Source organism: Callospermophilus lateralis, chromosome 7 (assembly GCF_048772815.1).
Source record: "Callospermophilus lateralis isolate mCalLat2 chromosome 7, mCalLat2.hap1, whole genome shotgun sequence".
Taxonomy (NCBI): domain Eukaryota; kingdom Metazoa; phylum Chordata; class Mammalia; order Rodentia; family Sciuridae; genus Callospermophilus; species Callospermophilus lateralis.
This window is the reverse complement of record NC_135311.1, coordinates 72,934,055-72,948,694: the sequence shown is the minus strand read 5'-3', so window position 1 is coordinate 72,948,694 and position 14,640 is coordinate 72,934,055. Positions and strand designations below refer to the sequence as shown.

Genomic DNA, 14,640 nt, shown 5'->3' with positions numbered 1-14,640 from the left:
CTTAGAAATTAATTGAAAAACTAGATACCTTAGCAAAAAAGCCTTCACAATGAATCTTTAAAAAAAAAAAGTTCAATTATTGGGAAGGAGTAACCCCTCTGCCACCTAGATTGTCTAATTTTTCTGTCTTAGTAGCTAGATATGAAATATTGTTCAACTGTGTAAATAACCACAGAGGAGAGATTAAGGATTTGTAATTAAATAGTATTTAGAGTACCTTTATAGTAAAAATAGGAGTCAAATGATCCAAAAGTCATATATGTAAAATTAGAAATATGCACTTTTCTTCAAAGAGTATTTTTGGCTTTAATTCTCAAAAGGGTTCTGTAACCCCAAAAGATTAAAAACCACGGAAATAATTTCTTCCTGTGCTACTTGGTCACCATCAATTGTTTGTTATAAAACTGAAAGGATTACACACATATGAGTTACTTATTTGTTCCTCTAAAACTTTAGTGATTTGCCCAAATAAGCAATTCCATAAAACAATATCAAAATTTCAGCCTAAAATTCAGAGTAAAGAGTCAACATGATGAGGAAGGCCTATGTCACATTCAAACTTTAGTCTTTGAAAAAGTAGACGTAGAAGAGCCTAGGTTAACAACAACAAAAAAAATTTAAAACAAATCTATATCAATAGTCATAAAATGTGGCAATTTCACCTCCAATAAGAATAAAATGTTTACAATCAGGCGAAATATTTATAAAGGTAGCTTGTGTTCAAGAACATAACGCTTTGGGTGATGACAAAAGTTTCTCATCTTTGGGTGAAACTTGCATAAGCCTTTAGAGATGACACAATTACTCCACGGGTATTTGTTCTGAACAACTACTGCTGGCTTTTCATGATCTGGAGCCCCAAGTCAATTCCACTGTGTCTAAGGGTAGACAGTTTATTCAAGCTTAACCCTTACTGTTTTAGTTTGGATTACTGTAAACACATCAAGGGATCAGAGTGAATGCCTGGCAAGGTGTAACTGAAGAGATAAAAAATGTCAACAATTCTGTGGCATGTTTCTTCAAGGTCCCTGAAAGTTCATGTGCAGAAGGTCTGGCAGTGTCTTTTGTGTGCTTTAGTGTTGCTGTATTTCTGAAGGAGCTCTTGGGCCTGTTGCAGCATTTCTTGGATCACACAGCAGGACACTGGGACTTGATATGAAGCAGGATGAGGCAGTACTCCTGCACATTTGGGAAGGGCCAGATCTTAAATACTCTCAGGAAATTTAGCCATTCTTTCATTTATCTCTGTACGGCTTTTGGTTCATTCAGGCAAAGAGACTTTCTCATTTTTTTTTTTTCTTCTTTACATGGGCTCTGAGGACTAGCAAGGTCCTCTTCTTTCTGTTCAAGTTAATTCTTATCAGGACCATTGGATGCGCATTTACAGAGCTGACTCTTCTGGTGTTGACGGGTCATTTCAGCCAAAGTCTCTTGGACTTCAGCAATAGTTCTTCATGAGTTCTGGAAACTGGCATGCTTTTCTGAAAAGAGCTCCTTACAAGCACTCAGCATTTGCTTACTTTCTTCTGTGAGTCTCAATTGTCGTCCTGCAGGTCTGCTTGGGTTTTGGGTGAAAAGCAGCTTCAGGGTCAGTCTTTTCAGCCCTGGAACTGTCCACCTGCTCAATAGAGAGTATCCTCCTGTGACTGGCCCTTACTCAGTCACTGGACTCAGGGCAAGGCCTGGAGAGAGAGAACACCGCATTTCATACTGATACCCATAAATAAAAAAGGCCTCCAAACTTTTGAAAGCTGATATGGCTGGGGATTAATGGCCACCCAGTTTGTCTCTTAGGTAGTCACAGCCATCAGGGAGAAAGGCCGAGTAGATGTCTTGCATGATGGTGAACTTCCCAGAGTCGTAGCTCTGAACCACAAGCTGAAGCAATGCTTGTATGCCTGTGGTCCAAAAGTGATAAAATGAGGAGCTTTTGCCTTCTAGAAACTGCTTTTCGTCCAGATGCAGTAGCTCAAGCAGGCAACACCAGTCTCTGACTCTGTAGGCTTTCAGGCAGCTGCAAGTCTTCCTGGGTTCCCACCCAATTCCTGGCTAGAAGCAGCTCTTGAGTATATCTGAAAGCCAGAGAAGCAGACAACCCATTTTTCCTACAATTGCAGACAGCTCTGCAGTCATCCTAAGTGATGCTGCATCTCCCTTTTTGGCCAAAACTTTGGTGGCATCATAAGGAGGAGTAGCTCCTAAATAGCATTTGGCTGCTATGGCATAATGGCCATCTCTTTCTAGGATGGATCTCCAGGTGAGATACTGGTCCTTCAGGATCAGATCCTCAGGGTGTAACCAGGCATTGGCAACTGCAATAGCTTCCCTGTAAAAATGGTTTGACTTGAGCAGCTCCACAGCTTCATATACTTTGTGAATAGAAAGTAGATGAGAGGCAGCCTTGATACTGATCCTGAAAACACAACTGTTTGGCAAAGGCTTCTACAGCCTATAGCATACATGGTAGCAAGCTGTTGGTGCCATAGCCACAGATTTTTTTTTCAGCTCCCCTCTTTCTGATACTGTTTGGAAAATACCCTTTAGATCTCCTTTCCAAAGCATGAACTGGTGAAATAATTCTGGGTGGCCATTTTTCAAGTGACCTTTTCCTTCAGTTTCAATCATTCTGTACAAGGCAGCCCTGCCTGTGAAAAGCCCCAGGTGAAATCTTTCCTCAAGCTCTGCAGACACATCCTCATTTAGCTCTTTGCAGTGCTTTGCAGTTGCTAGTACCAAATAGTCCTGATAAATCTCCTCTTTAGCCCTGTAGCCTAGGCTTGAGCTCAGAGGAAGCATCGAACAAGCTTTTCTCTTTTTGATTAAGGCTTCTGGTTTCTTTTAGGTGGCTACTTTTTCAGGAAAGAGATTTTTGTCATTAACCGTGACTTTTGACTTTTCAAAGCATGAGGAAACTGGAGTACTAATAACTGGTTCTTTAGAAACCACTGAAGCAAGGCCACAAGGTGACTCTGGCTCCTGAGCTTCCTTCTCCCCTTCTTGGTCTGACAGGCCATTCTAACAGGTCCTGAGTTCTCCTTTGTGCTCCTTTCTTAGCTCCTGTCAAGTGAGGAGCTTGCTTTACAGGCACTCACAAGGTGGGCTTTTTCTTCTTTTTGGACTTTGGCTTCCGTTGAGAGAGCCATTTTTTCTCTAATTCAATACTTTTTGGGTCATGAAGAGGCCAAGAATGAGCTTGTATGGAAGTCAGCTATTTGTACACACATAAGTCACCTCCCCCTGAGTAGATGCAATCTGTACCCAATAAGGACTATGCCACACAAAGAGGCTTTTACTGGAGAATATCCCATACCTGGTATGATATCCCATACCATCACAGAAAGCAGACACTAGCCTTCCATCATGATGTAGGCTCCATGCCAGACTAGTAATCTTAGCTGTATGTCCTGAGAGGGCCTAGTAGGCTCTATAATGGTCACTAGAGACTCAAGATTGCTCTCTAGGACAGTTTTCAGATTGTTCACATAAAATTACCACATTGTTGGAGACAGAGACTATCAGAGAGCTTGGCTACACCTGGCTGCCATGATCAGGATGCCAGGAAATGGTATTCACAAGCTTGTGACTGTTGGATGGTCCAGATCAGTCTCAGGTTGGGAATCTGAAATATTTCTATTGATCCATCTTCATTGTCAAGGGCTAGGGATATAGTTCAGTTGGTAGAGTACTTGCCTTGCATGCACAAGGCCCTGGGTTCAATCCCCAGCACCACACACACAAAAAAAGCAGTCTTCCATCTTCATTGCCAAGAGCCATGATTTTGCCATCTGCTTTCCAGCTGATTTCTGTGTATACAGCAATCTGTATTTTGATGGAATTGATTCCCTGATGAGTTTATTGATGTCAAAGGCTCCTCCACTCAGCTTTCAGGGCTTATGCTATAGGACAATTCCTTCCCCTCCATGGGTGTATAAAGTGAGGGAAGGTCTGTCCCCTTCTCCTCTGAGTAACATTGCGGGTGCTTGTTGTCCCCAAGCTAATGTGTATACAGTCTTCTTATGATATGTGCTGGAAATTTGTGGATGTTTGTTAGAGTAAATGTACTTTTCTGTCATCAGTTCCAAAAGCTAAGTAACTTTCCTTGTTTGAGTGCCAGCACAGCACTGTAACATTGGACTTACACCCTGCCAAAGTTTTTCACATCGCAGTTATTCTTTATGAAGAGTGTATTCCATACATGGATCATGGCATGCCCAGTGCCTATGGCCAAACAGCCCACATCCAAAGGAGAGAAAGCCAGGCTGTAGGCAAAACCACCAAGGGAAGGCAGGGTCCAGCATCACTCCAGGGTGGCCAGGTCCCGACATTTTACATTTCTATCCATTGATGTGGAAAGAAGCAGCTGTTTGTCATCCTCAGTTTGCAAGGGACATAAATTAAATGAAATTCTAGAATGAGTCTGTCCTTCTGATGAAGTGAGAAAGAGGATATATTTCTGTCTCCAAGACTGAGTGAGATCCCACAGCAGCAGTTCACCTCAAAACCAACTTGTCACCAGGTGCATTGGCTGATCCCTAGGCCAGCAGAGTGTCAACCACAGGCATTCTTTGACAGTTGGATCTATACCCTGTCCTCTTCTCTGCAGAAAGGGAAGTTTCAAAATCATCACTCCTCTGTCTTGAGAGCAGTTGCAGAATGTGGCCTTGAGGTGGACTCCAAACTTGTGAATAACTTCTCCTTTATTATGGATGTAAATTATAACCACTATGCCATCCTTGTAGCAGATAGTGATTAAAGCTTCATGATGACATGAACAAGTATGAAAGAAAATTGCCCTTGGTTCTACAAAGAGGTGCTGGCTGTCATTTCTGTTAAACCAATAACAGAAAACTACTCCTTTTTCATCCTGGGATACTATTAAATCCTTTACTCAAGGAGACTAATGCACTGTTAATTTGGTATACTGATGTAGTGCATGAAAATCCAAGATTTTCACGGTCCCATTATTGGAGCTGGTGGCACAGAGGTTGTATTGACCAGGATGATGAGAAAATGTGAAGCCAGAGACTCTTTCAGTGTGTCCCACCAACTCTCCTATGATTCTAAACATGGGAGTCCCCAGGGTCGTGCCTGCTCCTGAGCCCATGTGCCCAAGGAAGATGGAAGTCCAGGCCATGAAACCAAAGAGGCCCCTAGCACTGCATCGCTGCAGTGGGTGCCTACCAGTTAAGGGAGGGAGGCAGTGTCCACAGTTTCTGCCCCAGAATCAACGGCAGCAAGGCTGAAGAAAGCAGCCACAAGGATGGATCATTGGGAGCTCCCAAATACATTATTTTCAAATATACCTGGCATATTACCCAAGATAGAACATATGTTAGACTACAATGCCAGTTTTAACATATTTTAGAGGACTGAAATTATATCAAATACTTTTTCTGACCACAACAGTATGAAACTGGAAATCAATAACTGGAGAAAAACTGGAAAATTCAAAAATATATGGAATTTCAATACCACAATGCTAAACAACCAATGGTTGAAAAAAATCAAAAGGTGTTTACATAGCTTTTGCATTGCTGTGACAAGAACAAGTTAGAGGAGGAAAGGTTTATTTGAGTGTCCACAGATTCACAGTTCTCTGTTTATAGAGATTGCCAACTCTATTGCTCTGGGCCCAGGGTGTAGCAGCTCATCATGAGGGAAGGACATAGCAGAGAAAAACAGCTCAGTTCATGGTGAGGTCAGAAGGAGCCCTAGGAATAACAACTCTTCCAGGGCCCACCCCCAGGGACCTACCTCCTCCAGTCATGCCCACCCGCCTACAGTTAGCACCCCGTCAGTCCATTCAAACTAGGATGAACTAATTAGATTACAGTTCTCATAAACTAATCATTTTACCTCTGAATACTCCTGCACTATGAGGACACCTCATATTAAAACTATAATAAAAGGTAAACATATATATATATATATATATATATATATATATATATATATATATGTATATAAAATAAGTGTGGGGAGTGTGTGTCTTAAGATGAATAAAAATTGAAACAGAATAGACCAAAACTTGTGGGATATGGCAAAAGCAATTCCAAGAGAGATTAAAAACAAACAAGAAAGAAAGAAAGAACTCAAGTAAAGGCCCTAACATTATGCATAAAGGAACTAGACAAAGAATAATAAGTCCAAAATTAGCAAAAGTATGAAAATAGTAAAGATTGGAGCAGAAATAAGTGAAATAGAGACTCAAAAAAAAAGAAGAGATCAAGAGTTGGTTTTTTTAAAAGGTAAACAAAATTGACAAACGCTTCGTTAAAACTAAGAAAATAAGAAAAAAAAGACTCAAATAAATAAAACCATACATGAAAGACAAAACATAACAACTGATATTGTGAAAACACAAAAGATCAGGATTACCATGGACAATAAATGCCAACAAACTGGATAACTTAGAACAAATGAATAAATAAAAGCACACCTATGGAGCCCGAATTATTTAAGAAAAATAAAATAGCTGAAAAGACCAATAGCAAGTAAGGAGATGGAATCATTAATCAAAAGCCTTCTAACAAAGAAAAGTTCAGTAGGAAGCTTTGCAAGGTGATGGATATGTCTATGATTTTAAAGGTGAAGATGGTTTTATGATTAAATACTTATCCCAAACTCATCAAGTTGCAGACTTTAGATGTACATGGCTATTAATAATAATTATACCTCAATAAAGCAGTTTTATTTTTTAAAAAAGATTCTATATAATGGAGGCACACAACTTTTAAGTATTCAATCACAACAAAAAAAAAATCATTGAACAAATTTAATATATAAGTTGGGATAAACATTTGGTTTTAAAGGAAGTTTCCATCATCTGCTTGGGACTTTTGATCTTGATAATAAGCTTGATTAAAGGATTAAATAATAATCAACTGACCTTAGGTGATATATCAGTTTTAAAAAAATCATAATCCAGGACCAGTGCTAATGGCAACACCAACAAATTAAAGAAAATAATTGGTCAAAAGTTAAAATCTACAACTGGTTGGCATATCTTTTTCACTAAGACATAGTGTATAATATAACAAATTTCATATTGAAAAGAGATATTTTGCATATGAGATATGTATTAAACATCCCAATTTTAAGAAATAATTTAAAATTTCAATATGTCCAAGTCAGATATACCAAAAGCTATGAGAGTTACATATATTCACTGAAAATAATATTTATGGTTTAATTTTAAACACTGCTTTAAAGTGTATTACATAAGTCACTAAAGTAAGAGACTGAAAAAGACCTTAGCATATGGAAAGATCTCCCATGTTCTTGGAGAGGCAAAATTAATGTTGTAAAAATATTAACGTCCATACTACCAAAAGTGCTATACAGATTTAATACAATTCCTATTAAAATTCCAATGATGTTCTTCATAGAAATAGAAAATACTGTGATGAAATTCATTTGGCAAAATATGAGCCCCAGAATAGCCAAAGTAATTCTTAATGAGAAAAGTGAAGCAGGAGGCATCACACTCGCAGACCTTAAATTATACCTCAGAACTATAGTAACAAAAGCAGCATGGTATTGGCACCAAAACAGACCTGAAGACCAATGGAACAGAATAGAAAACACAAGACAAACCCACATACATAATTATCTCATACTAGACAAAAGTGCCTTAAACATACATTGGAGAAAAGATAGTCTCTTCAACAAATGGTGCTGGGAAAACTGGAAATCTATATGTAGCAAAATGAAATTAAACCCCTATCTCTCACCATGCATAAAAATCAACTCAAAGTGGATCAAGGACCTAGGCATTAGACCAGAGATCCTGCACCTACTAGAAGAAAATATAGGCCCAATACTCCATTATTTCAGCTTAGGAAATGACTTCCTCAACAAGATTCCTAAAGTGCAAGAAGTAAAATCAAGAATCAATAAATGAGATGGTAACAAACTAAAATGCTTCTTCACAGCAAAGGAAGCAATCAAGAATGTAGACACCCTACACAATGAGAGAAAATGTTTACCCACCTGCACCTCAGAGCATTAATCCAGGATATATAAAAAACTCAAAACACTTAACACCAAAGATGTAAGTAACACAATCAATAAAGAGACTAAGGAAATGAACAGACACTTCACAGAAGAAATACAAATGATCAAAAATATATAAAAAATGTTCAACATCTCTAGCAATTAGAGAGATGCAAATTAAACTACATTCATATTCCACCTCATTCCAGTCAGAATAACAATTATCAAGAATACAAGTAAACAATAAATGTTAGTAAGGATGTAGGGGGAAATGGACACTCATACATTGCTGTTGGGACTACAAATTGGTGCAACCACAATGGAAAGCAGTATGGAGAGTCCTCAGAAAACTTGGAATGGAACCACCATTTGACCCAGCTATCTCACTTCTTGGCATATATCCAAAGTAGTTAAAACCAGCAGCCACATCAATTTTTATAGCAGCTCCATTCACAATTGTTAAGCTCTGGAGTCAACCTAGGTGCCCTTAAACAGATGAATGGATCAAGAAAATGTGGTATATATACCCAATGTAGTATTACTCAGCCATAAAAAAGAATGACTTTATGACTTTTGCCAGTAAATGCATGGAACTGGAGACTATCATGCTAAGTGAAATAAGCCAATCCCCAAAACCAAAGGTCAAATATTCTCTTTGATATCCCAATGCTAACATACAACAAGACAGGGAAGGGAAGAATAGAAGTTCAGTAGATTAAACAAAGGGGAATGAAGGGAAGAGAGGGAGAATGGGAATGGGAAAGACAATAGAATGAATCTGACATAACTTTCCTAAGTTCATATGTGAATATATCACCAGTGAAACTTCACATCATATACCACAGGAATGGGATCCTAATTAGAATAAGTTAAATTCCATGTATGTATAATATGTCAAAATACACTCTACTGTCATATATATCTAACAAAAACAAATAAAACAAAAAATAATTTAAAATGTTTTATGTAACATATTTATTATGAAAAATGTGGATAATATAGAAAAGAATTAAAGAATAAAATAATAGTAAATTGTGATGCCAATAAACAAAGGAAAAATGCTAAAGAGTTTTGTTTATTTTTCCCAGATATTTTCTATCCATATATAAATATTAAAATCAAATTCTAAATTCAGTTTTCATAAACAACCTTCAGAAACTTGACTCTGTAATATTCTTGATAGATATAATTTGTTACCTATCTTCCTAATAATAAATATGTATATTGTTCAGAATTTTTTATTTTAAAATAATATTGTCATAAATATAGTTGTACTAAATATATAACCTTGTATATTACCTTAAAATAGATCCATGGGCATGAGATTGCTGAATCAAATATAATTTTAAAAATAATCACATACCATGTATTTTTTCATCTTGCTTTCCCAAAAGGATATACCAATTTACCCTTCCACTAGAAAGGAATGATAACAGCCACCTCATTGCTCATTCACAAATATTTTTTAATTACCTTTAATGTCAATCAATTACATAATATCTATACATAAAAACTTATTGTAATATTAATGTAAAATTTGTGAATTTTTTAAACCAAAACTATACTAAAGATTGTCTTTGTTACTATATGAATAAAGCAGTATTATTAAAATATAAGCAATATTTCAATGAAAAAGATTAGTTTATAATCAATAGAATTAAAAAATTGATTAAAATCATTCATACCACACCTAGTGCAATATCTTGAACATAGAAGGTATTCACAAAAGTCTATTAGATGCATGGTTGTTGATAAAATTTTAATTCATTGATTAATGAAGAAGTAACTCTTAAAATAATAGTGCTTCTATATTGGGGACCCTAGTAACCATTGGATCTAACACTTTCACTGACAAGATATAGACACAGAACCCCCAGAGAGTTTAGTAAATTAACAAATTTCACTCATCCATGTTTTCAGAATACTTAAGTCACAAAATTCACTTTCTAAAACTACTAGAACAGTAAAACAGGTATGTTGTTAGATCCTTGTTAACCAAGTACTACAAAAGTTGGGCATTACTCGGGAAAGAACAAGCAGAAATGTTTGTTCACTCATTATTCCCTTAGAAGTTACCATGTTCCTTTAGAAGCTACTATATTCTCACATGATCCAGCCTCCCTACCTACAATTGATTGATCAGTCTTGAGTTCTGAAACTCATTACCCCAATGCTTGTCAATAGTCAAATAGCTAAGCTTGGGGTATCTCTGTTTAAAGTTAGGTCAAGCAAGTCTTTCCTCTGAAATCATTTTAACTATTTCAATGGAGTAAACCCAAAGATTTAAAACTTAAGCGCCATTGGTCTATATGTTAACTTCACATAGCAGAAATCTGTTTTAAGAAAAAAGCGGTGTCAAAGCAGTAGTGCACTCAGATAGCTTTACTCACAACCATAAATTCTTCTAAGAAATTCTTCATCTAGGACTTCAAAGATCTATAAATAAAGTTCCAAATAAAATAAGCAAGTGAAAGTCAAACATCTCTAAACATAAAGGAAACAAGCCACCATGGGTGAGATACAACAACAACAACAAAAATATGTAAAAAGAGTTACAAAATGTTACTATTGGTTGGGTGCGATCCAGAAGCTGAGGCAGGAGTGTTCAAAGCCAGCCTCAGCAACAAGCAACTCAGTGAGATCCTGTCCCTAAATAAAATACAAAATAGCTGGGAATTTGGCTCAGTGGTTGAGTGCCCCTGAGTTCAATCCCCAATACCTGACCCAAAAAATGTTACTATTAGAGTTATTAAACACAGGATATAGACTAAGAATGCTTACGGTTGTTTTTTAATTTAACAAAATTAATTTTTATTGCTTCATCATACCAGTCTTAATTGAAATAGACATTTTATTCTTCTAGTGCTTGGTAGTGAAGAATCCAATGACTATACGTAAGTATACTTTAGGGTCACTCTTTAGACTCATGCTAAGGTGCCATCTTTTGCATCATCATCATCATCAAATGTCAGCACACTAACCAAATGTTCTTTCTGATAAGTGGATGCTTATCCATAATTCGGGGGAGCCCTGGGGAAAATGGAGAAGTTTGATTGGGCAAAGTGGGGAAAGGAGTGGGTATGGGGGCAGGAAAGATGGTGGAATGAGACGGACATCATTACCCTAGGTATATGTATGACTTCACATACAGTGCAATGCTATATCATATACAACCATAGAAATTAAAAGTTGTGTTGCCATTGTATACAATGAATCAAAATGCATTGTGCTGTCATATATACCTAATTAAAATAAATTAATTAATTTAAAAATGTCAATACATTAAAAAATGCAAACTTCTTAACATGATAATTAAAATAGTTTTGAACTTTCAGAGGGGATTTAGGAGGGCTTCAGGGAGCTGCAAACTACACTTTGAAGACCATGAACTTGGACTAACCTGGATTTAGTTAACTAAATTTAGACTAACTTGAGCTTGCAATGGGAACAACTATCCTTTTAATCATATAAGAATTGAGGATGGCTGAAAAAAATAAAGTTTTTAGCAAGAAGGGCAGGCGAGTAGATATTAAGGCAATTTACATGGTGTGCTACTGAATTTATAAGTTAACAAAGTTTGCTTGAGATAATGTTAAGTACAAAATTCTTGAGAATTATACAATAATCAATCAGAGCATTCTCTAAATTGAAACAATGCTTAGTGTTGTATAAAGAACAAGCAGAAAATCAATCAACATATTCACTCATGTCCAGCATCTTCACTAGATCATAAGCACCTTGAGAAGGTAATGACCATAACTAAAACAATACTATTATAACCCTGCATGGCAGAGCCCCTGACATATTTTAAATGTTCATTAAGTTTACTGAATGAATGAACAGATTAATAAAAATGGAGAGAATATTCTCAAATTCAGGGTATGATTATTGGCAGCAAATAGAATGATGTTTCAAAGATGATGATATAACAGAAGAAACAAAGAAAAAGAGTCAATAAAGGCAATTCTGAAGGAGTATTTACAAGGAAATTAAATTGCCAATTCACTGTATTCTTCAGTTTCAAGTTTCTGTAACAGCTAATTCCAGCTTTATCTCTATAGGAATTAAATATGACATCTAAGAATGACTGCACTGGGGCATGAATGGGTGTGTGCAGTTGTGTTGTCTCATTCTTTTAAATCAGTGAATCACATCCATTGATGAGCTCTTAATATTCCCTTCTTTAGATTCCATATTACAAAGAATGTCATTTACTTTTAACTGATCTTCATTTGTCTCTTTGAAAGGCAGTGTAACTATGTAAAAACTGATTTGCTATTGCGTCAATACTTGAACCCTTCCCAGCTTACAACTTTCCACTCAGAAAAAAATATCTTTTAGGAAGAAGAGGCACTAGCAAAAGAATTTTTAAAACCAGTTTTAATAAAGATCACTTTAAAAACTCTTAGATATTAAATTTCTGAAATTTTGTGGCAATATGATTTTTATGCTTGTCCACTTCTATTTCAGATACAATTTAATAATGACTTCTTGAAAGGTTTTTTGCCTCCAAATTATCAAAAATGAATAATTAAGTTCTGAAAGACTTGTATCTAATTCTTAATTCTTAAGGCAAACAAGCCAAAGAAAATTCCATCATTCAGCCTAAAATTGAAACAAAATAGAAATTCCTCTGACTCATACAAAATCAATCGTAGAAATCTGCATTTTGAATCTTCTACTGACAACTACTGTTTATAATAAAAAAACTACTTTCAAAATAATTTTTAAGATTAATATCCACTTATCATCCTTTTGAAAGTGTTATATGCCACACGTTTAAAAAAAATATAGACTCTGAAACTGATTGACCTGAGTTTTCAATATTGTAGTTGTCCTTTTCTGAAAAGTATAATCTACAGCAAATTAATTTCTCCACTGTCTAAGAAACGGCCTACCACCATATCTTTCCTGACTCTCTCTTCATACAAAAAATATTCCCCAACTTTTGGCTTGCTACAGCTGTGTTTGTAACTCATAGAACTTTTCTATTTTTATTTTAATCTTTTTATACTCTAATCTAATCTGTGCAACAAGTTCTTCAAGTTCTTTGGAGGCAATGCCTATGTTTTCCTCATTTCTGTTCTTGCTAAAGAGCAGAACACTGGGCCTGGCACATAGAAGCCACAAAACCTTTCTGTATGAGCTAAAAGAAATAAGAAAAAGCAAGGAATAAACATTTATTGGGGGTCTACAATACACTAGCATTTACAATAGGTGCTTTCACACATGCTATTTCACTCAACCTTCACAATATTCCTTCTGAACAAGTATTACTATCCTTGTTTTCTGGTTAAGGAAATTGAAGTTGAGAGAGGTTAAACTCAGAAAAACACTCTTCCCTCCAAGGTGTTTACAATCTAATTTGGAGATGTACTGTGTATATTAATAACAAAACAATGTAATGGGTATGTAATATAATGTTTCAAGTAAATTCAAAGGAAAAATTAGTTCTAGTGGGAATGATTTGGGATGATTTTATCAATGAGGCCAAACCTAGATATTGTCAATAGATGGAGATAGAGAACATTCCTAAAATCTTAAAGAAACTTTCTAACAGGCAGTTCCTCCTCTAGTCTCAGGGACTTCTCATTTCCCAGTTAAACACTGGAAGGTTACATAAACTTTTACAAAATAAACCAATGAAAACATAATTTAATTAGAAAAAACAAGCTTTGTATTTGTACCATACAATGTTTAATAATAGTGTATAACATTTATTGAAGGCTTATTAGATATCAGAAGTCTTGTCTGAAGGGCTTTTCATAGATTGTCTAAGAACTAAATGTTCTTCCAACATCCCACAATTATTCTGATTTCACAGAAAAGAAACTAGGCTTGAAAAAACAGTCATACAATTCTTACAAAGAATCACATTTCTATTTAAATGACTGAAGCAAGAGTTGAGCTTAGTTCATCAGATTCCAGAGCAAGCTCACAATGGTATATGTACAACTATTCCAAACCAAGGAACATTTGTGTTAACTCCCATAAAGAAATCTTAACTGAAGCATACGGACTTCTCAAGTTACACAAGGATCTAAAGCATTCAATGTTATTTGAAAATTGAATAAACAAGTAACTGTCACAGAAGGTAATAAAAAAAATTTTCCCCCTTGACCTATAATTGTTGCCAACCACTGTGTTTGTATACTCCCATCTAAAGAAAGAATATAAACCCTTACTTTACTGCCACTCCCACTTCAGCATTTTTTAATACAAACCTTTTTCATATGCTTTTTTATTATGTTCAATTTATTGAGATTTCCTCACCCCTCCAGAGATTGTCTTTCAGCAAACGGATCCAGAGACTGACTTCTCTAATAGTATTTGATGGTAATGATGATTGCAATGATATCCACCCACCACTAAGAGGAGTACTACACAAACAATCTAAAAGAATGTCACAATCCAATGAATGCTTACTTAATGCCTTGGCTGTTTTAGAAAGCATGATGAATATGTTCAGCATAATCTCAACTGCCACTTAACAACTAAATCTTTAGGATGAATAAGATGAGGAAGTTCACCAGGAAATTTTTGAATTTTACTCTATTATGTCATGCAAATATGTTGGTCTTGAGCTAAGCAGACACATAAATACCACCTTACATTTCCAGAAGGGCTATTGCAGCTCCTGCAAAT

General features: G+C 35.9%; 1 pseudogene; it reads right to left on the bottom strand.

Annotated features, from left to right (window-relative positions):
* Positions 1-1,036: 1,036 nt before the first annotated feature.
* Positions 1,037-5,143, bottom strand: LOC143404620 (gem-associated protein 5 pseudogene; annotated as a pseudogene).
* Between the last annotated feature and the right edge of the window lie 9,497 nt (positions 5,144-14,640).